This window comes from Tiliqua scincoides, chromosome 2 (assembly GCF_035046505.1).
Source record: "Tiliqua scincoides isolate rTilSci1 chromosome 2, rTilSci1.hap2, whole genome shotgun sequence".
Classification (NCBI taxonomy): domain Eukaryota; kingdom Metazoa; phylum Chordata; class Lepidosauria; order Squamata; family Scincidae; genus Tiliqua; species Tiliqua scincoides.
Window position 1 is genome coordinate 98,571,050 of NC_089822.1, and position 25,934 is coordinate 98,596,983.

Sequence of the window (25,934 nt, forward strand, 5' to 3'; positions counted from 1 at the left end):
CATCGATTTGTACAACGGCATTATAATACTAACCGTTTTGTTCTCAATACCCTTCCTAATGATCCCAAGCATAGAATTGGGATCTCCCTCTCTGTTGTGCTGACTCCTTAACTGAGCTGAAGTTTGTTTCTTGGTTATTGTTGTTGCTGTCTTTTTTCCATGCTTTCATTATCTGGGGTGCCACCACTGGAGGGGGAAAGACAGATTATAAATATTTTGAACAAATAAATAATCAACAGGCCTTTCCCACTGGAAGATCTTCCTGGTGGTTTTGTGCTCTTGGGAACAAACCTCTTTTCTAATCACGCCCATAGCAACTGTTACCCTGCACATGCCTGATCTCGTCTGATCTCAGAAGCTAAGCAGGGTCAGGCCTGGTTAGTACTTGGATGGGAGACTGCCTGGGAATACTGGGTGCTGTAGGCTTATACCATAGTCTTTCGAGACTGAAGGTTGCCAACCAATCACGCCCATAGTTGCAAGCCAGGCTGGCATCCACAGGTGCAAGCCAGGAACTGCAGCCCAGCCCAAATCAGGAAATGGTTGTTTTAAAGGACAACGGTATTACCCAAACATTGCTGCTACCACAACCAGCAGAACTACTTTCTTTTCAAGAAATGGTAGAACAAAAGACTGAACAGGCAGTACAAGGCTTTGAATAAGCTTTGATTCCAGACCAGCAAGGCGAGAGCAAAAACTCAAGAGCAAATACCAGAGGGGGTGGCCACTACAGTCAGAAACAAGCCCTGGAAATGTTTCATGGAAATATTCCTGATAAAGCAGGAAATCTAATACAGCCCAGCAACTTTGCTTTAATCAAATCAGGCACTGGCATTTCAAGGGACAATGGGGCTGTGGTTGGAAAAAATGAATGTTGCTTGCAGCAGAGTTCAAGACCAAAGACAGCCACAAAGCAGCAGCAGAGTATCTGTTGACTTTCATCCCCACAGAACAAAGCTCCACCCCTACACTTGCAGGTAGAGAGAGCATCAAAAGGGCCATGAAATTTCATGGGTAGGAGGGGAAAGAAAGGACCTTTCAGACCCTGGAACCTTTCTCAGGCCCCAACATCTTTCACCTGGAGATGCATCACTTCCCCTCCAACCCTCAGCCAGCTGGGGGTGGGAGAAGTATCATGCATTCCCAGTACTAAACCCCCATACCCAGGACAGGAGCTGACCAAGAACAGGGAATGACAGCATTACAGCAAGATAGATTACCTCTCTTCATCCCTCTCAAAAGGATTTCCAGGGGTGTTGGAAGGGGGGAGGTAATGCATTTCCCACACTTCAGCCCCACTCACACAAACATATATGATCACATGTGTACTGAATCAGACAGTTGGTCCACACAGTTCAGTAATGTCCCTCTGAGTGGCAGCAGCTTTCCAGGATTTCAAAAGGGGGTCCTTCCCAGCCCTCTCTGGAGATGCCAGGGATGAACTGGGGACCTTCTGCATGCAAAAGACCTCAACTGCTGAGCTTTGGGCCTGTCCCAGGATTTGGCTTTCAGAGGTGGAGGACAGGGGTACAAAGATGTCTCCAGAACTTAGGAGCCAGCCCAATTTTCTGAGAGTCACCTTAAGAAGGAGAGAGAAGGAGAGAAGGGAGACCAAAACATGCCAGTGAAAGGAGGGCTGCTGCTGGGTTGTTCTAAGCTCTCCACCACCATCACTACAAGACAGTGATTAACTGAAAAGCACCATAGGTTCAAGCCTGTATAGAAGTTGGAGTCCCTGATTTGAAACTCTCAGTGATTTCTCTTTAAGAGGGCTTGCTATATTAAGAGGAAAAAGCTTACTAATAAAACAAAGGGCGGGCTAAAGGTAGGAATGGTCAAAGAAAATTTGGTGACCTTAAAAGAAACTCAGTGGAGAGAATTAACTAGATGCATTCATGTATAAAACTAAGTCCTGTTATAGCTGTTCTTCCTGGTGAACAAAGGAACATCAGAGACCCTCTTCTGCCTTTGGGGGAAGAGTTGGTTGTAGTTACTCCATAGTGAGAGGAAAGTAGGGGTGGCCTAAGCTGATCTGCCTCCTAGAACAGCAGCTGCAGTTACACACACACACCGAGCAATTATGCCACTCACCCCTACTCCTATAGCAGCCAATCAAGCAACTAGCCTGTGTCACCATCACACTGTCCTTCACTGCCCCCTCTGGCTCTAAACTAGCTAGGCTGGAAGCAGAATCACTTCACTCCCAGCATCCTCCTCCTGGTACCTGGCCAGTTTAGAACCAGCAGCAGTGGAGTAGTTGGGGGGCCCTTTGCCCATGAACTCCCTGGAATTAGAGTGCTTGGGAAACGGTCCACAGCAGAAGTTACCTTTTCTAGTGTCACTGCCATAATCCTCAGCAGTGACACTGGAGAAGGAGTGATGCCTCCCCCACCCTCTTCTCACACAATCTCTAAGGAGAACCTGCAAGAAGAGAATGGGATGCAGAGCACCCTGCATTGGTTTGTCACCTCCCCTGGCCTTCTGCTTGCAGCTGACATTTCAGCCCGTCTCGTTGCTGGGTCATACTCAGCACATGTCCACATCCCCTCATCCTATTACTGCTACTCAATATCTTCCAGAGTTGGGCTCTTACACATCTGTCACATGTGTGGGCATGTGGTGGGCCACTGTGAGATACAGGAAGCTGGACTAGATGGGCCTATGGCCTGATCCAGTGGGGCTGTTCTTATGTTCTTATGTTATGTCAGTAATTCTGAAGTTTGTTGGATTTCTTTAAGGCTCTCTCTCTCACACACATGTAAGAATAGCTGCTATTTACTAAAATGGAGAAAAGTGAACAGCTGTTGCATTGAGCATGACCTGTCCTCTACTCCTGACATGGGGTGACCTGACCAAGCGAGCCTGGGATGACACTGTAACCCACTAGGGGCATTGCAATACACACCTTCTGCCTACAAACAGCATCCGTCATGATGGCTGGCATTGTTAACAACTGCACATCAACAACAGCACATGAGAGGCACACTAACCACTGGGTCGTGGGAAGTTCTCCTGCACAAGCCCCATCAAAGTGCCTGTTCTTATACAGCTTCCAGTCATTTCAATCAGGTTTACGAAGGAAAACTTCCCCGTGCTTATGTTCAAACACAATTTTATAACAGGCACATGCACATACTTATACTAGGGATCAGGTCCTAGGAGAGGGCGGTAAAGGGGATAATTTGTACCTGGGCCCAGGGCCGGAGAGGGGGCCCTGGAGCCAAAGGAGGGGGCCCGGAAAATCTGACATTTTCCTATCTCACCTGAACTCATTGACTGTGCATGGTGCCGGGGCACAACCACATGCATGCAGTGTTAAAGGCTGCTGCAGCAAGCCATGCACACCAGGTTCAGGAATGCATCCATCACCTTCCTTAACACAGTGTCAAATCTGGGAGGAAACTGGGCTGCCACATCTGGGATTTTTGGCTTGTGGATTCCATACCATGAAGCAATGTGTAGAAGCTCTGGGACCAAGCTGTGGGGCTACAGCTGCTGCAGTTCATTTTGGTGCATTATAGTGTGAGCCTAATTTTCTGCAATACATTTTCTATATTTCAAAGATTTTAGAGAGTCTTAGGAGTGTATATTACTTTATCTAGCTGCCAATGCTGCATGGTTGGATAGACCATGGCTCTGCATCAAGAAGCCTAGGAGACCTGGGCTCCAAGGACTATTGTGGCTGTCAGCACCCTCCCCCTGCCTTATTTTGCCCCCCTCCCTGTTGCCTGCTCCCATTGTCCCCTCCCCCTTTGGGAAGGGGCCCAGAAGAAACCTGATAAAATTCCTCTTGTAGGCCCTGCTAGGGATGCACACCCAAAAACCAAACGTTAGGTCAAGTGAAACAGGAGGTTCACAGCAAAACCAATGGTTGCTATTAATGCTGAATAAGCCATGTGCTCCTACCAAACTTTTAAATCCAAGGAAATGCTAACAGCATTTATCCTGTTCTTAATTTTACTGCATTTTTCTATCAAGGAAATAGAACACAGAACCACAAAGGAGCAAAACCCAAAAAGCAAAACAACAAAAAGAGATGCATCTCCTAAACAAGCACATACACACACACAACTCAGCAACATATACAAAAAGAAGTACCACTCCCCTATAGTAGGTAAAAATTTTGCCAAGTAATCAAGCTCCAATTATCACTTCTCCTTATTTCCCAGTCAATCAGAGGGCAGAGCTTTTCAACTCTGAAAAGTTTTGTTTCTTAGGTCATTAGAAGCAATGCAGAGATTAGTTTCTATAGTAACTTTGCTGGGAAATTCCAGCCAAAGTTAACCTTTTATTTGTTCCATTTTGCAAATGCTGTTGCAGCCTGGTTCTGTTTTGCATTTAGCAGAGATCTGTTTTTTTCAACACCAGGATGGGATGCTCCTTTCCATTTAAAGCAAAGCCCCAGGCTACAATTCAATGCACCATTACTTAAGAATAACACCCATGGAAAGCAGTGGGTCTACTTCTGAGTTAAAAGGGTTGCAAATATCTCATCTCTCTGCTGTGAATTGAATTGCACACTCCCAGTTATGTAAGTTGTATGTTATATGTAGAGCTTCTGGTTTAACACACCAGACACCTTAAAGGTGGATTTGATTCATGGTTCTCCTGCAGTGGTTCCCAACCTTTTTCACTGCGTATCCCTTGGCAGTCCATTTCCATAAATTGTACCCTTCGTATCAGCAAAATGTTTGTAATAATACAGGAGGGCAGGAGGTCTGGCTCAGTTGGTAGAGCTGCCACCTTGTATGCCTGAAGATCTGAGGCTGCCTGTTCAAAACAACCAGAAGTACCTGAGAACTGATGACAAGCTGATATACTGATGAGCTGACCCTAGGTGGCAGAGAGGAGTTGCTGGAAGGAGGAGTTCTATGAAAGACTAGAACTATTCAATTGTAAAAATCCCTATTGGGGTTTAGAACAACCTGCCTATGTAAACCACCTTGGATTAAAGTCTGAGGAGAAATCTGATGACCAAAGAAAGGCATTATATAAATACCTGTATAAATAAATAAATAAATAATACAAGCCCTCATCTCCTCCATATGAAAACCCAGACTTCATGTATTTATCACAGTGTTTTCTCTTTTCATCTGTTTGAAGAACAGAAGACTCTTCCTTCACACTGTTTTGCACCAGAAGCGTGCTGAGAAATTCTGGGTGATTGATCACTTTCCATATTATGTTTCAGCTCTTTTACTGTGCTGGTTTTCAATCACTGGTTCATAGATGATCTGATGACCAAAAATCAAAGCCCCTATCGGTGGGACTTTCACAGCCAACTAGCTACCTTCCTTCCTTGCTGGCCCTACAAAGCATTCTGGAGCATAACCTGCCTTTTTCTGCCATTCTGCCATTCTTTTTCAAGTACCCCTAAAGGTCCTGTTGAGTGTCCCTGGGAGTACGTGAATACCAGGTTGGGAACCACTGTTTTACTGGTATGTTGTTTACAGTGCGCTTACTCTGATAGTGCTTACAAAAAGGTCATGAAGACCAGAATTTTAAAACAATAAAAATGTATTTTATGATCTTTTACTATGTTTTTAATAAATTAGAGACTGTACAGTTCTTAGGTAACAATTAGTGGTTATTTTTCAGGATCTGGCCTCGGGTAAAATCAGTCAAAACTATAGTCAGACACCCCCCTAAGTTTAAAACCCCCTGACTTATCCGAGGGACATAGAAAATTCCATGGTTTTTTGCTCAAAACTTGCCCTTGACTTATCTGTGAGATTGGCTTATGGGCGGGTGTCTGCAGTATGTGAGGCAGCTTGTAGATCTTGGCCACAATCCAATGTTGAGATAAGTGTCCTGTGCAATCCAATCTTACCCTAAACCTACACCAGTGTGAGCAGCATGGGCATATGTCCATGGACTCCAACATAACAATAGCTCCGCTGGTACAGTGGCCAGCCTGCCAGTGGAGAGGCCCCAGATGCCAGCTCAGTGGCATGCTAGTGTAACTCAGATGTTGGCGCAACTCCCACCAGTAGGGAGGCAAAAAATACTGGGAGGGATGAGAAGTGGGTGTATGCCATATCTCAAGCACCCATCAGATGACAGACACACCTCCAACACCAGAAAAACACAATCGCAATGACAAAGATAATGTAGTGCGGGGGGGGGGGACCCATAGGGAACAAAGGGGAAGAGCAGTGGCATTCCTGCATGGGGGACAAAACACTAAGTTTTGCAAAAACTTTTGCAGCTGCCACTGGCTCTGAAGGTGAGGAGGAGGGGCTGCTTTAACCAGTGGTAGGGTGCCCCCTTTCCAGGAATGCCAATGGGGAAGAGAAAATCTCACCTTCTGCTGCACCCTCTACCCACCCACTTTCCTATGGTGGAGTATAGGAGACAGACTATAATCTGAGATTTTGTCTCCCTGGCAGGGGTTTAAATACTGTGGTTGGGAAACTATGATTAGCTGTATGTGTATAGTGTGTGACATTGGTCTGTACCCCTCTGGTTTCTTGTCATCCATACTTAGTATTTCCATGGATAGTGAGGGCATGGCTGGCATGATTACACCTCGGTGGAGTTGTTTGGGCTCTTGTTGCTAAGATTTTACACTGACATTTTGGAGAGGCTAGCACCACTTTGGGTATAGAGCTAGTCTATCAGTTGGGGCTCATGTTTTTAAATTGAAAGCACAGGTAGAAAGAGAAAACTATCAAATGTTCCCTAATCTACAGCATAAGCCTATTACTATTTACTCAGACAAAAGTCCCTCTGAGTTCAATGGGGCTGAAGCCTCTTCAGTGAGCACCATCTGACCTGCCTATGCCATCATCATTGAGCTAGGAGGTGAACTATTTCTGATTGCTTTTTTGAACAGCCTGTCAAGTATGGCCCGCCTCCTCAGGACATCATCACCTGTGATATAAAAGATCACAACAGGAGCCTATGGCTTTGTGTTCTTGTGGTAAGTATATTGTATGTGGTAACTGCATTGTGGTAAGTATAGACTTAGGTTTGGTTAAGTTGAGCTGAGCTGAGCTGTTGGGCTTCTGAATTGCTTGGGATGTGTGCTAGTGTCTTGTCTGGTTGTGTTGCTCTGTTGATTGTCTTAACAAAGTCTGTTTCAGGCTCTTTGAGTGGTTGTACATAAGTATGCATGTGCTTGCAGAGGCAAGTTTATCAATTGGGTATACAACAGGGGTATACTGTATGTTCTTTCCCCTAACAGCCAGTTTGAAGTAAGGTGTTAAACTATTGAAATTGGCCAAGAGAAGCAGGAGTTTGCCTAGCTAAGAGGAATAAAAATGACAAGCAGATGCCAGGATAGAAAGTTACAACCCTGTAAATCCAGAAGGGAAGAAAAGCTTACCAGGTGGCTCTCATCATGTTATCTGATGAGCACAGAGCAGCATGCAGGTGTTAGCAATTGGAAATTATGCCAATGGCTTGATAAGAAGGGGCTACATGCTAGGATTCTTATAGGGGGTGATCCTGACTCAGCAGAAATTAGAACTCTTAGAAATTAGAACACTGGATAGGACTCACAAGTGTTTAGTACATATAAGTGGAGAAGAACCCTATACCATCATACTTCATGTGCCTGGGTTATTGCAGGGCACTCTGTTCATCTGACTGGTCTACCTGAACTACAGATTTAGAACTTTTCCAACATAGTAAATAGGTGATAATGATCTTGGTTTACTTTTTGCATCCACTCACTGCTATGAGGTCCCTCCTGTGACAGCCCCAGATAGGGGAAGAGGAACCCTCCTTACTTTCTAATATGTGCTAAGTGTTAAACCCTTAAGTTTGTTTCTAGAATGCATGTTGCTTGGTTGACCAATGGAAAGTGGGCTACCTCAAAGAAACTTGGACAGTCTGGGCAATTGCCAGTGACTTTTATCCCCCCCCCCCGCCTACTGCTGAGCTGTGAAAGTGGAGAGGCATTGACTAGGAAGGAGGTATGGGAGAAAAGTGCTCCATGGTTTGGGGATGGACAGTGGTAAAGAGGTGGCAGACTGTTTAAGTTTGGGGGTCTTGCATATTGTGTACTAGATGCCTTTGAATAGTTTCCCAAACTGTGGGTTGGGACCCACTAGGTGGGTCCCCAGCCAATTTCAGGTGGGCCCCCATTCTTTTCAATATTTTATTTTTAATACTAGACTGAATGCTACCATGGTATGTGACTGCATTTGAGGAAGCATTGGAGACCTGTACTTTTAACAAGCTACTGTGCATATTTTAACAATAATAGTAAATGGAACTTACTCCTGGGTAAATGTAGGCAGGATTGCAGCCTAGGATTGTTAAAAATTTTCCTGCTTGATGATGTCGCTCCCAGTCATGCCATCACTTATGGTGGGTCCTGACAGATTCTCATTCTAAAAACTGGGTCCCGGTGCTAAATGTGTGAGAACTACTGCCCTAGAAGCCTCTGGCTTGACAGTGGGTAGCTGTTGCAGGTGGAGGTGTTTGAAAAATCTTGTTTTACTGAGAAGTAATCCCATTTGTGTTCAGTAGGAGGCTATAATCCTATTCTACTTGCTGGAAACAAATACCTCTACCTATAGGAGACTATCTTGGGTTTTTTTGCCTCTGGTTTCCTAACTTCATTTTAGAGAAGACAAACACTAGGAAGGGCTGTAGCTCAGTGGCAGAGCACCTGCTTTGCATGCAGGGGCCCACAGGTTCTGTTCATAGCATTATCTCTAGATAAGACTGGAAGGTCCCCTCCAACTGAAACCCTGAAAGGCTCCTACTAGTCACTGTAGCCAAACTGAGGTAGAATGGAGCAAGCTGCTATTTCTATGCAGGATCACCCAGGTGAATATAATGGTGGATTCTATGATGCAGATAAGGGCATCTCCTGTAGCAGGGACTGAATCCCAGTGCTTGGCCCAACCTTTTATGCACAACGTGACTTATTGTACCATATTTATAATGCTTTACCTTGAAGAGAAGCAAGTCATCCTAAAGTGCCTGGTAGAAGTCTCTTAATTGTGTTAAGAGATAAAGTGCAGGTTTAATATGTCTGTACAAAACCTGACTCTTAACAGCTATATTTTGTGACACTTAATGCACAAAATCAAGTATTGCCTAGCAAATTGGAGCATTGGTCTTGTGTTTCTGCAGTGACATTCTCAATCATGTCTTCTAATGGAGAGGAAAAGACTACCAGCCCTGAGAGCATAGCTCATGAGCAACAGGCAAGTAGTCCATATTGTAGAAGTAAGCAGGCAATTATCTTAAATGGATGCTGGCGGGTCAAATGGCACATAGTGACATCAGTGTTGTGCCACCTGGTGTTGAATACTAAATCCAGGAGCAAGGGCTGACAAAACAGTGATGGTGTGATTCTTCCTAGTGTGTGATAAACAAGGTAGCTGCTCTGCCCTTGGTCAGCTCTGCCTGTGAAATGGCCTCAACTACTTATACTTCTGCTAAGGAATCCCATCCAACTGTCCAAGCGGTCTGTGATATGGCAGAGATGGGAATGAAAACAATTGCTACTACTGCAGCAAGTACTACACAGCCTCTTCTGAGTAAACTGGAACCCCAGAGTAAGTGTTTGATGGTGGAACACTTCTGGGTATATGGGTTGAGTTTTGCCTCCCTGCCAGGGAATTACTAGCCCATACCCAATGCTGCCTCTCTACATGGTGATAGGCCAGCCTTGGTTCCTTATACTCCTGCCCTCTGCTCTCCTCCACACTTCTGTTCTGACCCCCTGTTCCAGTTCAGGGGATGGGATCAGTGAAGGCATAGAGGTTGGTGCTGTAGCAGGTTGGCCGGCTCTGTACCTTGCCCATTAGAGCTATAGCTTAATCTGGATGCTAAAGGCTCATTATTGCCAATAGTGAACGAAGCTAGAGCTGGAGTGAAAATGGGCTCCACATTCTAGAGGTAGGGCTGCTTGAAATGCCTTTGCTACACTTGGTCCTGACCTGTATCCTTGGCAAGATGGATGTTTGGCAAGCATTGTTTTGTTGGCTTGTAGCAGAAGCCAGCTGTGTATGTCTCTGGCTGCCTCTTGGGATTGGCTTGGTTAGGCACTAGTTAAGGGCCCATGCTTATGGGGGACCACACCTAGCCATGGAGGGGTGCAGTGTGGAGCCAGTACAGGGCTTGGACCCAGGGCCACAAGCACCCTGGAGCAGACATTGGCTCTCATAATGTTGCCAAGAAAAATCCCCTCTGAACCCTGGAGAATTACTTGCACTTCATCTTTTTGTAAAGGCAAAAGATAAAGCAAGGATAATTGTGCTGCTTAAAAGGCAGACTTCCTACCTAAAGCACAGAAAGAGACTGAGTGCTGACTGATTTGTTGGCACATCCCCTGCACCTCCAGATGTAAGAGGCTGTAGTCCAGGCTGGGAGGTCTTGTTTGTCCTTGGCATGTACTTGAGATTCTCTAGCGCCTGTGTCTTGTGGGCTTGATACATAACTGAAATTCATTTTAAAATGTACCCTCCAGAGACTACGTGAGGCCTGCACAATGCAGCTTTAATACTAATATTTCCAGCACTGTGGTATCTGACCCTAGAAGCCATTGCAATTGGTGCCACTGCCAGAGTTGGTCTTGAACTAAGCTTTTACCTTCCCACCCTTGCTTAGCAATGGGCACAAAAGTGCTTAAGTGCTCAGCAAAGCACTTTCATGTTGGCTTGGTCATACTGACGAAGTCTTTGACTTTGTGCCTCCAGCTCCTCAGGCTGCATTAATTCTGGGAAACGGTAATTGAGTCTGTTCAATGACTGATGTATATAGCGCAACTCTCAGTGTGGTGGTGAAGAGATAGCTGCTATGTAATGTGGACTAAATGAGCCAGCCAGCAAGAAGCTAAAAGGGCTCCATTTTACAGTTGCTGCAGTGAACATCTATGCCTGCAAGGGTGTCGACAAGCTACAAGAGACACTACCTGTTTTGCAACAGACTATAGAAAAGGTAATGGCTCCACCTGGATTTCAAATAACTTGCTGGTTGGCAACCTTCAGTCTTGAAAGACTATGGTATAAGCCTACAGCACCCGGTATTCCCATGCGGTCTCCCATCCAAGTACTAACCAGGCCTGACCCTGCTTAGCTTCTAAGATCAGATGAGATCGGGCATGTGCAGGGTAACAGTTGCTGTAAATAACTTGCTGTGGCCCTTGGAAAGTATGACTAGACCAGGGACTTTCAACATTTAATCCTGGAGCACACTGGCAAGGCACTAAATTGTCAAGGCACTGCTAGCAGGGGGCTCACATCCCCCAGTGGCCTACTAAGAAATGACCTTCCCCCAAATTCTATGGCACACTTGCAGACCATTTGTGGCATAGTGGCTAAAAATTGTAGGGCTTGATAGTAACACAATGGACTAAATGGGGTCGTGTCCATGGTTCCATCACCCTGCCCACTGTAGAGAGCCACCAGATGAGTCTAGATACTAAATAGCTTGAGTAGGAATGTCCCATGCTGTAGGCTGGAGTCTAGAAAGGTAGAAATCAATATATGGGTACATGGGGGGGGGGATTCTGTGGCCTGGTGGATTTTGTCCTGAATAAATCAACTAGGGAAGACAGACGGTGCTCTGTAGAGCTGGATGGTCTCTGCCCTGCCTTCCTTATGCTATCTGCTTGACAATTTAGAGGCGGGTGCTAAGCAGAACCCCTCCTGTGAGTTGGCTTGTATATGACCAAATGTTGGATTTATACTAGTATTATACAACTGCATTGCTATCCTATATAACAGGGGTGCCCAAACCCCGGCCCGGGGGCCACTTGCGGCCCTCGGGGACTCACAATCTGGCCCGCGGGGAGCCCCCAGTCTCCAATGAGCATCTGGCCCTCCGGAGACTTGCTGGAGCCCATGCTGGCCTGACACAACTGCTCTCAGTGTGAAGATGACTGTTTGACCTCTCGAATGAGCTGTGGGACAAGGGTTCCCTCCACTGCTTGCTGTTTCACAACTGTGATGTAGCAGTGGCAGTGAAGGAAAGGCTAGCCTTGCTTTGTGCAAGGATTTTTATAGGCCTTGAGCTATTGCAAGACCTTCATTCATTCATACAAATTCCATCTCTAATATATTCATTTACATAAATTTATTCAAATTGGAAATGTAAATTAATTCGGCCCCCGACAAGGTGTCAGAGAGATGATGTGGCCCTCCTGCCAAAAACTTTGGACACCCCTGCTATATAAGATAACTTATGTTGTAGTATCTTGCCAAGGCTTATTGTCTGTGGCGTTTAGTCCCTAGTATCCTGTTCCATTTGCCCTCCAAAAACACGTCTCTTCAGTTCTTGCTGGTATAGTAGGGAGAAAGTTTATTAGAATTCCTATCTCTGCATAAAACACTTTATTGTGATACAGTGAGGAAGTCCTTCCCAATGAGATAATTACCCCCTCCTCCCTGTCAGGCTTCTGGCAAGGGCTGAAGACTTTCTTCTTTTGCATGGCCTTAATTGCTTTGGGATTTTGTGTTAATGGTGTTGCATCCTACTCTGTTTTGGCACTTTGCTGTTCACTGCCTTCAGCACTTCACTTATTGTAAAGGAAGCTGAATATAAATCACTTAAGTAGTGTTATGGCAGGCTTAGAAAATATCTGGCAGGGGGCTGTACATGGGACTCTAGCACTTGTGGGTATTCACAACTTTTTGTTGTACTGTGACAACTCTTCTCACTCTTCTCCAGATGGTATTGGATGCCAAAGACCTTATCACAAGTGCAAAGGATTCTGCTTGCACTAGAGCCACTGAGGCAAAGGAGGCTGTGTCGAGTATGGTAGAGGGGGCCAGAGAAGCTGCCCAGGAAAGTATGGAGATGGCAAAGTCTGCAGTGTTGAGTGGCTTGAACACCATGAAGGAGACTACTCTAGGGCAGATGGTTTCTGGTGGTGTTGACAAAATGCAAGAAAAATCTGAAGAGTTAGTAGACCACTACCTGCCAGTAACAGAGGAAGAGCTAGGTAAAGATGTAGAATGGAGGGTAAAATGGGGTAACTGTCATGTAATATGTGCTTCCTGAAAGAGTGGGATATAAGTGGATGCTAAACCCTCTTATTTCTGTCTGCTTAATCTCCTTGATCCCTCTTCTGCCCAACTGGAAGAAAAGTGCTATTGGGCTACAGGGAAGTTAGCAGAGAGGGAGAGTGAAACCTGAGCCCTTCCTCTGCCTTTTACAGGTCTAGGGCAGACCTGGATTCAAACAAAACTGCTGCTCTTGTGTTTAGCTCTAGGTGGGTGACCTGGAATGGCTTACAAGGAATCAACCAGAGTCTTAAATTGTGAGGAAATAGCTGCCTGATAGCCTCATGCTTTGATGGCTGGAAGAACACATGGGACCCTCTGAACCCGGTTGTGTTGAGGCAGGTCTCCTGTGGTTACTCCTGAGCCCACGGGATAAAAACCCTGTTGGATAACAAAGGTTTGTTATAAATGACATATAGAAGAGCATGATGTTAAACTGGCCATTTACTATCCTCAGAGAAATCTAGTCTGAATTCAAAAAGGTTCCATCTGCAGACTTGTAGATGGTGCCATAGCTCAGATTTGACTGTTACGCCTTTGCTGGCAGAACCCCTGTGAGAGGGGGTTTAGGACACTCTCTATACTTAGAGAATAGCATGAGCATTCCTGGTTCTCTTGCTGCCTGGAAGCCAGGAATGCCAGTGCTGCCCTTTCCTTGCTCAAAAGTAATTACAGTGATGTCACTACAATTGCTTCCAGCTGCCTGCCCCTTTGGGGGGAACAAAAAAGGGGGGCTGTTTAGAGCAGCTGCCCCTTTGTCCAAAGTGAAAAAAGCCAGCAGTGCTGCTGGCTTCTTGCTTTGGGGGGGAAGCAGAAAAAGTGGACAATGGGAGGGGCTGTGGATGGTGGTGGTGCCCCTGCAGGGGTGCTGGGCAGGGGAATTTGCTCCATTTGACCCCACCCCCCCACCCCGGTATGCCACTGGGGACTTGCCAGTATGTACAGTGGTGGTACATCTGTAATGGACTGCTTTCTATTTGGAAAGACCAACTGCATAGCCAGGTCTATGGTGAGGTTGGTTGAGTTGCTTGCTGTGGCCTTGCTTCAACAAAACTTCATGACCTGCTTCATAAGCTGTCCTGTCAGGCTACCTTATTTAAAGTTCTCTGGAAAGTCTTGGTGTTGACAGTGACAGAGCACCATGTAGCTGAAACTTCCCATTTGCTGGGTAAGGAGAACCTATCTGATGGTGTCAGCAGCCATAAAAGTCCACTGTCCACACAAAAATACAGGGGACCTTTCTTTGTCAGTGTTCTCCTTTTTCTAGCTAGCCTTGCAGTAGAGCTAGAAGACTCAGAAATGGCTTCCATTGAAAAGCAGAAGTAGCAGCAGCAGCAGGGTTACTATGTGCGCTTGGGCACCCTCTCGATCAAACTGCGTAGCAGAGCCTACCAGCATACCCTTGGAAAGCTGTAGGAATTGAAGCAATGTGCCCAAGAGATCCTGTCCCAGCTCCATCAAGTCACTGAGCTGGTAAAAACAAAGACCTCTTGTTCCGAGCTTTCTAAACCCATGGAGAAGGGAGGTGGCTCTACAGATCTCTTGGAAAGGAATTGCCTTTCTAAGACAAGATTCTCATGCAAGGAAATGGTTCAAGATTACTTGCCTTCAGTTACCTGTTGAAGGCAGACTCATAGCTAGACAACTCATGGGGCAGTGGCTTATGGGGACATGGAAATTAACGTGCAGAAAGGGCAAACACGTTTACATATTACAAATTGCCTGTTAACAGTGGTCCCAAAACGTTTTGCCTTCAACTTAAGTCCTAGAGCGCTTGCAGGTTGGGGCATGAGTGGTTTTCTGCTCACTGATCAGAAGAATGGAAGGTGAAAGCATTTTTCCCATTGAGCAACTGACTAAAGAGCATGTAGGTAGTATATTAAGCTTAAAGAGCTAAAAATTAGACAAATTGGAATCCTGAAGGGCCAGCATGGAAAAACTACATACCCGCCTAACAGCCTTGGCCTACAGAGGAATAAATGACAATGTCTCGATGTATAGAAGAACATAATGTTAAATTGGCAGTTTTCTATTCTAGAGAAAAGCCTAATATAGCTACTGGTGGGTGCCAGGATAAGAAATGGCACATCTGATAAGACTATCTATACTTATCTCCAAGGAGGAGATCAAGGATGCTGTGTTCTGCTGAACCACCACCAGCTGTGGTGCAAATAAGTATGTACAGTGTACCTATTTCTCTAGCAAGGAAAATGGCAACTTGGGACAGGCAATCTTTATTAGGAAAATGACATGGTTGGGACATGGTTTTATCCTTTTTACTATGGAGGCAACTATCTTCTGGAGCATTTGAGCACCATGTTCATTGGATCAGGACTGTTCTGGTGGTCTTGCATTTCCCTTCTCCTGGTCTTTGAAAATGGCCAAGGCATGTTTGCCCGCCTATTCATAAGTAAACACATAGCGTGTAGCTGTCTCACTTTCCATATGAATACATTTTTCCTTGTTGACTTGGAGGGGGGTGACTCTAAGTGTTTTGGGGGTGAGGCAAGGCCATAAAAGCCACTTATGCTAACAAACAAGCTTAATGAACCAAATGCTTATGCTATGTTTATGGGTGTTTATAACCATTTATGTTAAAACAAATAATGTTTAAGGAATAGGGGAAAAATGTTCATATGCTTAGCAGCTTAATAGGGAAAGTGTTCAAACGTTTACAGAAGTCCATTTTGCCCTCTCTGTCTCAAGCAGGCCAGAAAGTGCAAACAGAGACGGGCTGTCAATCAAGGAATGTCTTTTGACAAACTGTCAAGGACATCAGATAAGATGAACCGCTTCATGAAAAAAGGGAGTAAGAAGCTGGAATTTCATCTGTCAGGCTAATTGGTAGTATGATAAATGAACACTAAACTGAACAGATGAAAACACATAGGAAAGGGCTTTTTGGATTTTTTTAAACCAATTATTCTATTCCCTTTAAATCAAAATTACAGTCTGGATATATGTTGAGCACTAAGAGAAGTATTTAAAGGGTACTAACCAGAGTTTCATGTCAAAGAGATCACAATGCTTGTTTACTTAATTATTGCTTAAAGCATGAAAATACACAGAAAGGTGAAAAGTTATTATGTTTTACTTAAAGCCACAAGTTTGAAAATTGTAATTCACATGCAACCTTGGAGAGGCAGATGTAGCAAAGTTAATAGAGTCTGACAGGGAGGCACTGGAATGTGGTGTAGAGTTACTCCTCAGATAAGACTCTTATCTTAGGCACTCTGTAGACTCAAGGTCCTGCTTAATTGGAACTAAGGAAGTACAACCTAAAGTGAGATTAGATTACAACTCAGAGACAGATTTACAACTCAAAGAGAGATTTAGATAGCAAATAGGGAGGAAGCAGGATGCACTTGCAATAATAAATTATTGCAAGAAGCAAGAAAACTAAAGGTTATGCACAGGTTAGAGACACTTTTAATGAGCGAAAACTAGCAACATTCGATAAGACAGTTGACAGCCTTGGCAAAGACAGTAAATCTGTTGCTAATTAAAATAGTTTTCCAAGATACAGACATCAGCTGGACAGGAACAAGATAATATGAGACAGCCCCTAATTAGCAAACATTCCTGAGAACCTCTGTCAGAGCTAAAAGCTGACAGGAGGGGCTAGATTTAACTGAAATAAAGAGAGAGTTTTCTTAAAATCCTTTTGTACAATAAGAAGTTAGTTTGTCTTGTATTAAATATGTTTATACCACTATGCATCACAATAACAAGTCACAAATGGAGAATCACACATGGAATAGAAAAGACCAAAAATTTTAGTTAAACAGAGGTTAGCAGAAAGCCCACAGTGATTAATGAGACCAGACAGAGAATGTTGAATAGATAAGCAGATGGCTGTTTGAAACATGTCAGGGTCAGGCCAGTGAGGAATGGCCAGAGGTAAGCAAAGACATACTAAGGCCAGTAATAAATAAAGAGTAGCAAAAGATAAGAGCAAAAGACATAGTTATCTGTGGCTAATCCTGAGAAGGCCTCCATTTCTGATGTCACACACCAGCCAATGAGAAGTGTAAGACTCCTCAAACAAAGGAGCCAGAATCAAATATAAGGAAGAGGCTCACACTGGAAAATTGCTCTCTCTGAGGGCTCTGGGAGCTCCCACATGGCTCTCATTGCCCTCTTCATTTTGGACAGGAGTCCCTGAGAAGCCCGATGCTGGCAATGAAATAAAGCTTGCAGAAGATCACCACTCTTGCCTACTGAGTTTGCTTTTGACCTTGCAACAGGGGAGCTGCATCATTGGATTGGGATCATTCTGGTGGCATTGCATTCCTTGAAGTAGACTGACTCATGTTCACCTATTCATGAGTAAACATACTGCACCTGTTCCATTCTCCACGGGGCTCTATGTATTTTCCTTGTTGGCTATCAGCTTGTCAGTTTTATGACCCACCAACAATCGACTTGCAACCACTGGTGGGTCCTGGACCACAATTTGGGGTAACACTGCTGTAAAGGATGGTGTTGGTGCCAGGGATCAGGCCCATATGGGTGCCCCACCATCTTGCAGATTAGCTTGTCATTAAATTGCAATAACTTTCTCTAGGTTTATGTGGGGTGGTCAGACCTCTGTCAAGCCTCATGCCTGTCATTTGAGGGTAGTGCTGCATGTGAAGTACTTGCAGAGATGTAGTGGTTAAGTGTTGAACAAGAAGTTGGGAGACGAGGTTCAAATCCCATTATAGTTCTCACTGGGTTAACCTGGAGGAGCAATCTCTTTCATCCTAACTTGCTTTACAGGATAGTTGTGAAGAAAATTATATATGCTACCCTAAACTCTTAGGAAGGGGAACAGGCTAGAAATAGACCTGGTCTCTGGAGCTAAATAGAAGCTGCTTGAAAATGACTCACACTACATAGCTCTGTCTTGGATAATTTGTACACACTGATATATGTTGAACTGGCTTACCACAAGTTCATTTCATAAGGGCAGAGATGGAATGCACTGTAGCTAATTAAATTGAAATGGGATTATGGAGCCAAAGAGCAACAATACTTAGCAAGAATTTACTGTGACTTATTTATTTAAATGGGCTTCCAGATGGAGTATACAAAGAAGACTATGGATCAAAAAGTTGAAGATGGTCAAGAGAAGCTGCAGCAGCTGTGGCTGGAGTGGAACAAGAATCAACCAGGGCTGAGTCAGGTCTCTAAAGATAATCCAACTGAGGTATGTTGTAGTTGTATAAGACAGTATTGCCTAGACCAGGGGTGTCCAAACTTTTTGGCAGGAGGGCCACTTCATCACTCTGACACTGTGTCAGGGATTGGGGAAAAAAAGAATGAATTTACATTTCAAAGTTGAATAAATTTACATAAATGAATGCATTGGAGATGGAACTTATATGAATGAAGGTCTTGCATTCACTCAATGCCTATAAAAGGCCTTGCACAAAGCAAGGCCAGCCTTTCCTTTGCTGCTACTGCTGCATCACAGATGTGAAACAGCAAGCAGTAGAGGGAGCCCTCATCCCTCTTCCCACAGCTCATGCAAGAGGTCAAACAGTTGGCCATCACGCTGAGAGCAGTTGCATCAGGCCAGCGTGGGCTCCAGCAAGTCTCCGGAGGGCCAGAGGCTAATTGGAGACTGGGAGCTCCCTGAGGGCCAGATTGGGAGCCCTTGAGGGCTGCAAGTGGCCCCAGGGCCGGGGTTTGGGCACCCCTGGCCTAGACCATACCTAAGAACATGTTGCACTACTGAAGTTAAGCACCCAATTTAAGGTTCCTGATGACTGTAAGTGTTTGGGAATTTGAGTGTATCAACATGTAAAAAATCCCAGCAAGGGCTGAATCTAGGCACAAAGAAAGTGCACTGGCTTGAATAGGGGTGATGTGACTTTCTACTAGTCTGCACCCCTAAAGTGGTGAGGTGGCATGCCGTGCAGAATTGAAGGAAGTGGCATAGAGAACCAGCAAACGCTGCATGTCTCCTTCCTGCCCAATAAGTGCTTTCTGACCACATAGTGACCATGCATGTGTCATTCTAATGAGTCTCTTTCTCCATCTTCAGCTGGAATCACAGACTCTGGGCATATCCTATAGCATTGCCCAGCAGATGCAGGCTGTCTGCCAAAACCTTCTGGCCAATATGCAGGGTCTCCCTGCAGCTCTTCAAGAAAAAGTGCAGCAAGCTTATGGCAGTATGGAAGAGCTGCAAACTGCCTTCTCCAGTGCCAAATCCTTCCAGGACTTTTCTACTGCTCTTGTGAGCCAGAGCCAGGAGAAGATATGCAAGGCCCAAGAGGTTGTAGATGAGGTTATGGAGTATGTGATGCAGAATGCTCCCTTCACATGGGTTGTAGGGCCCTTTTCTCCTGCTAGATCCTCTGTAGCAGAGCCCACAGAAGTACAAGCAAAAATGGATGATTCCTAAAGGAATAATGGCTTCAAACTAGAGGGTTTCTTTGGGGTTCTAAACAACTTGACTCCTTCCCATGTGTATCTAACCTGTGAAAGATAAGGCTAGTTAAGAATGCCTAGACTTGTGTGCTACAGCTCATTAGAGGCCCAATTCTTTTTGGCAGCCCTTGAAGTAAGAATAGAACTGATGAAATATCAAGTCTTAACCTGTAGATGGATTATGAAGCCTCTCTCATGAAGCAGTTGGGGAATAAACCCATTGGGTAGAATCATATCTAGACTACTAGTTCAAGGTGCTACTGACTTTTTCTGACAAGTAGAAAAGAGGAAGAAGGGCTTAATGTAATGTTTGAGCTTATTTGAATGCTTTAAGGCTTAACGTAAATAAACTGCAGTGAAAATCTGATTCTTGGTTGCTTCGCTTTCTGTATAAGTTTGATGCTTGAGCTGTTCTGTCTCGGGAAGAAGAGGCTGCCCAGGGAGAAGAGCACCAGTGTGGCACACCCCTTCCTCATCTCCTTCACAAGGAGAAGAAATCTAGTAAGTAGATTCTGATACTATCCCAGGTGAGGGAAACTAGTAGGGAGGAATCTGGGCAAAAAACCCTCCCTTCCCAATAGTACAGAACCCAGAATTTTTTAAACCAAATCACAATAGCCCCCATGAACAATTGGAACATAACTCACTGGATTGCCAGTGAACATGGACTAGGCAATCAAGGAGTCAAATACTGTGTAACCTTTCCCTTAAACCCCAGAAGAATTAAAATGGGGAAGAGGTGAAGTACGTAGAACAAGCTGGAAAATGTCCGGACATCCAATCAATTCCAGATCTTGATAAAACTGGGTACGGTAATGACTACCCAGTGGGGGAAACCAGGTAGCTACTTAAGAGAACACACAAGTTTGATGCAGCAGTATGCCAGTAATTTGCAGACTATTTTGGAGAAGGAGAACGCAAAACAACTTCCTAAATGAATCTACAAATAGTCTCTATTACTAACTATGTTCTTTGCATTGCCTGAGGAATTCCAGCCTTGGAGCAGGTAGGTGTGTCATTGACAAAACAGCAGCGGCTGGTTCCAATAGTAGAACTGAAAATCATCCTTGTGTTTTGCTCTGGTTGCAGTGTTCCAAGGTCACAAATGCTTGCTCCAACTTTCCTCCACTCTTAGGAACAGTTAACAACCTGGCCACTCTATAACTGTAATACAGTATTAAAGTAGACAGTGGCCAGTCTGATCATCAGGCAGTGAGTGAAATACTGCTGAAAAATCACAACTAAGATGAAAAGGTGTTATGTTTTTATCAGGCATGTTATGTAACTGGTTCGCAGTTTAATGTTTTTTTAATGAAACTTTGACAAAACTCCAGGTCTTGCAATGTATACAAACTACATTCAGCCATATAGGAAGAATGTGGTCCCTAGAAAGTTTTTTCTCATAATGTCTGCAGTGTGCAGCTGTTTATGCAACACAATAGTACAGCCTATATTATGATGAGCTCATGTTTGGAGTAATTCAGATAGAAACCTAGTACAGGGTACTTCAGGTATACCATGTAATGGACTTTAAATCCTTTTTGGTGTCATGTCCTTAACCCTGTCGCAGAACTAATCCTTCTGAAGTGGCTGCAGAACTAATCCTTCTGAAGTGGCCACTGAGAGACAGGAAGCTGAACTAGATGGGCCTTTGGCCTGATCCAGCAGGGCTTTTCTTATGTCTCAGCTGCTTTTAGGCCTCTGAACCTGAATAGGAACTTCTGGGGAGTTAGTGTCCAAGAACAAGAAAAATAAAAAGACCAAATGTAGAGGGAGAACTTGAGCAGCCATCACAAGCTCTGCAGATTAGAAAGGTCCAAAAAGAGAGATGAGGCATTCATCACATGAGTAACCTTAGTACCATGTCACAGAAGTGGGCTCTTCTCCTCCCCAGCTATCTCAGTGAATGCTGGTTCTGGGATATCTCAACGCTTTGAAATGTGTGATTTATTTCAGGCACGATCCTAACCCAACTTAACAGCACTGGCATAGCTGTGCCAGTGGGGCATGTGCTGCACCCTGCAGTAGGGGGCAGTCATGGAGGCCTCCTCAAGGTAGGGCAATGTTTGTTCCTTTACCTTGGAGTTGCATTCCCCTAATGTCAGTGCTGAAAAGTTGGTTAGGATTATGGACTTCCTGTAACATCTAGTTGAAATAGTGGGGATATTTGGTAGCTGGAGGAGGCCAGGGAGAAGAACTAAAATTGTCAAATCCGGTTTGTCCAAGAGGAGAGCTGCAGCTGGGAAGGGAGTGGTTTTTGCAGTTGACTGCTATCAAAGTTTATCTGATGAGACTGGAATTTTCAAGGACAGTCCTAGGTAGTGTTAACTTGGGATCATTCCAGCTACCTGAGCTACTGACTGAGTGGTCAGTCCTGACTCAGCAGGTTTTGGAATAAGTTGATTGGATAGGATCCACAAGGTCTGCTCTATATAACTAGTGATTCTATCTGGTGTGCTTTTTGTGCCCAGGTTGTTGTAGGACGCACTGTAAATCTGAACACTGACCCTTCACTGCGAACTTAAGAATATTTCCAACATATAGTAAGTAGAGGTTAATTTACTCTTTTCTGCTGCCATTGAATTATGTATTCACACAGTGCTATGAGGATCCTCCTGTTAAAGTCCTATCGGGGTGGAGGAGTCTTCCTTACTTGCATATTTAAGCTTTAACAAATCATTTTAAAATACTTTCCTGGAGTGAGTGTTTCAGTATTGACCAATGGGAAGTGGGCTACCTCAAAAACTTTGAAAAGTCTGAGTGTTGGCAACCTTCAGTCTCGAAAGACTATGGTATCGCGCTCTGAAAGGTGGTTCTGGAACAGCGTCTAGTGTGGCTGAAAAGGCCAATTCGGGAGTGACAATCCCTTCCACACTGGGAGCAAGTGCAGTCTGTCCCTTGTCTGTCTCCCTGGCTCCCTGTCTCCCTGGGCCTTCCTTCTTTGCCTCTTTGCCTCAGACTATTGGCCAAGTGTCTCTTCAAACTAGGAAAGGCCATGCTGCACAGCCTGCCTCCAAGTGGGCCGCTCAAAGGCCAGGGTTTCCCACTTGTTGAGGTCCACTCCTAAGGCCTTCAGATCCCTCTTGCAGATGTCCTTGTACTTATTGCAATATCCAGCGATCTTCTCCACCCTCCCCTGCAGCTGGCAGTTAAGCTTTGGAAGTGGAGAGGCGCAGATGCAGAAAGAGATGGGTCAGAGGAAAGCTCTTGGAGGCTTGTGAGCTGACAACACTGCAATGAGCAGGGGTGCGTGCTGTTTAATGTTGGGGTTGCACAATTTGCACTCCCCGTGGCTTGGGACACTCTGGAAACCTCTGGCCTAACAGCAACCAGTGTTATATACAGAATTAAGCTTCTATCTATCTGGGCCAATCTTGCAGCAGTTAATCCTTGCCATTTGAAGCTGTTTGAACCCTTGCAGCAGGTTGGAGGGAAGGCAGCAAGCTGCTGGGGGGGGCAGCCCCTACCCACCCTCTCCCCCAGCCTTTCATGTGCTCAGAGTGCACAAGAGAAGGATGGGGAAGGCTTGCAACAGAAGAGTGGTTTCTTGTAAAGTGGCTGGTGAAGAGGTTCCATTTCTTGGATTCTCTCCACTAGACGCTTCACAAAAGAATTTCACAACCAAAATTTTAGGAAACAACTTGGACCTATGCGTTCCTGCAGAAAGTTGTCTCACTGTAACACTTAGTGCTGGGTCAGCGCTGATGCTGGCTTCGTGCCAGTTGGTGCTGAACCAGCACAAGGCGGCAGCCCATTGCATGCTGCCCGGAGCAAGGGACAAGCTCCAGGCAGTGGAGAGGTGAGTAGGAAGGGGGGGAGCAGGGCGGGGCAGGGCAGGCAGAAATCTGCTTCCAGTCTGACATGGGGCCTCTCAATTCAGACTCAAAGAGCCCCATTGCAAGGCCTGCTCCCTTACCCAGGGGAAGGGGGTGAATGTCCCCTTCCCCGAGGAGCGGGCGGTGGCTGCCCAGCATCCTCAGGATTCAGCTGTTGCTGTTCTGGCACTGCTGCTCCTCTTGGTGCTGGACTGCTCAGGACTGGGCTGTTGGTGTAACCTTGACTAGACTATATCAGATGATGCATTTCCTATATGAACTAGGCTGGCTGCTTGGGAGAGCAAAATTAGGTTGGCGTGCGAGGGACAAAGCAGAGAGGGTTGTCACTGCAAGACTGGGTAGCACACTAACACAACTGGATTAGAGAAAAGGAGTGATTCAAATGGTGGTATGAGGAACTAATTAACCATGTGATGTTCTTGTGAATTGGTCCTGTCCATTTCTTCATTAAAGAACCCATGCCTGTTTTCCCAAGAACAAAAGCATTAGGAATAGTTAGTGTCCCCAATTTTGCATTCATGTCTGGCTCTTCGCATCTTTCCTGGTTACGGGTTATGCTTCTACTCCCAATGGAGGCATGATTCTGTATTATGCATGTACAGGAAGGTGCTGTGCTACTCATTTCAGAAGAATACACGAACCATACTATTCAGAAACCAGTAAGGGAGCATCTCCCAGGAGATTCTACTACTGATCTGAAAGCCACCATTTTATAACACAGGGAGACTCCAGTGAGAAACTGCTAAACTAGAATTTTAGGAAACTTGGTCCGATGCCTTCCCAAACAAAGCTGACTTCTTGTCTTGCTACACTATTACAATCTTCTTTAATGCTGCTGATGTAAATTGCCATTGTACTTAACTAATGCATTAAATCTGACATGAGAATAGTTGCCTACTGTATCTCCCATTCCTTGGCCATGTCCCAAGTCTGAACTCATCCATGTAGGCACTTATAGAGGACCATTATTTCTGCCTCACTAGCTCAGCATAGCCAGGGACTCCCAACAAATAAAGCATTGTGAATTGGCACTGAAACTTACAGATAGGAGCCAGTCCATCTATGAAGCTGGCTGGGGTGGTCGATTGGCAAGGGCAGCCATTCTCTGCAGTGGAAAAGGAAGAGGGGATGGAAATGAAGAGTGGTGGGATGCCCACCAACCTTCTGCTTCATTCCCCCCCTTTTTCAATGCAGGAGTAGGAGGAGCAGAGGCAGGTGCTTCACCAGGTAAAAGGGAGAGTATTTAGTCCACTGCCTCCAGTGCTAGGAGGGTCTTGGTCTGGCCCTGTCTTCTGACTGGACCTCTTTCACTCCATAGTCTCTAGCCCACCTTCCTACACCTTTCTTTGTCAAGTCCTTTGTGTATTTGCCTATGGAGGTCAACACTTTTTGCATCTTAAGTGGACTTTAGTCACTGAAGGTTTATGTGGCAATTGCATTATCTTAAGATGCTACAAGACTGTTTATACTACTTAAGTACATCACATGTCTAACTGCAACGATTCAAAATGCCATTGCCTCCCAGTAAAGGCAGTAGGGACAAAGGATTAGAAACTTTGTCTGCCCAAGTCCCATTGAAAAGGGAGCTGCGCAAGGCCATAATAGAAGATATTGGCTCTTATGCAGTCATGAACTCTGAAATCGGAACATACGTCACCACAGAAAGAGCCATGCTAGATCAGATCCAAGGCCTCTTCTCCAGCATTCAGCTTCAGCAGTGACTAGCCAAATGCTTCTGGGAGGCCTACAAGGACTATTTAGTTGTGACTAACAACCAACTTAATGTAGTTTTATTGCTTTTTAAAAGCTGTTGACCATCACCACATCATATATTGAATTCCATAAGTAACACATTGTGGTGTGAAGCAGGGGCAGTGTGTGCTGCCTGTATCGCACCATGAATGCCACCTTTGAGAATGTGCACGCATTCTCTGTGAATGAGGGGAGAGAGTAGGTAAGCAGGCAGGCACACACACACACACCCCTATTCCCCCTTCCCTTTTTTATGAGGAGTGTGATGAGAAGCCTCCCTGTTCTGCATCCCTTTTTGAAATGAATAGGAGCTGGGAATCAGGGAACCCAGCATCCCCTGCTTCCCTCCATTGCAAACAGAAGCATCGTAGAGAGACTTCCCTTCATACCCCTTGTAAATAAATGGAAGGTGCAGGCTCCAAATCATCTTTCCCTGCCTACTTGGTGCTTCATAAGTAGGTGGGGAGAAGGGCTCTGGGGCCACCACAAGATCACCATTCACATCTTGAATTTTCTTCAAGATGTGTCTTTTTCACAAGTTGTGCTGATAGCAATAGCTTTTTTTCCTACTTCTTCTTCCAGCAATGCTGGAGAGAGAAGGAGACTGCTGCTGCAATCCCCTTCTGACATACTCTCAACAAATCAGGAAGCAATTGGAGCCCCCAGTGCGAGTGCAGCAGCAAGCTACACTGGAGAGAGTAGCAGACAGATGGGCAGAGGCTCATCCATTCAGTGCCTCTTCAAGGGTACTGCTCCATGTGACCATTTCATGTTAGTGCATGACAAGGCCGGCCCTGGTGTGCAGTATTGTCTGTCTTGAATCTAGTGCTGATCAGCTGTGTTGGGTAACTCTGAGTTCTAGCATCACACTCTCTACACCAGTGGTTCTCAATCCTTTAGCACCAGGACCCACTTTTTAGAATGAGAATCTATCAGGACCCACCAGAAGTGATGTCAT

The 25,934-nt window shown here is 45.1% G+C and overlaps 3 pseudogenes; 2 read left to right on the forward strand and 1 right to left on the reverse strand.

The window, feature by feature from the left end:
* Positions 1-306: 306 nt before the first annotated feature.
* Positions 307-426, forward strand: LOC136643053 (5S ribosomal RNA; annotated as a pseudogene).
* An 8,678-nt stretch (positions 427-9,104) lies between these two features.
* Positions 9,105-19,362, forward strand: LOC136638594 (perilipin-3-like; annotated as a pseudogene).
* Positions 10,973-11,092, reverse strand: LOC136643169 (5S ribosomal RNA; annotated as a pseudogene).
* Positions 19,363-25,934: the final 6,572 nt, after the last annotated feature.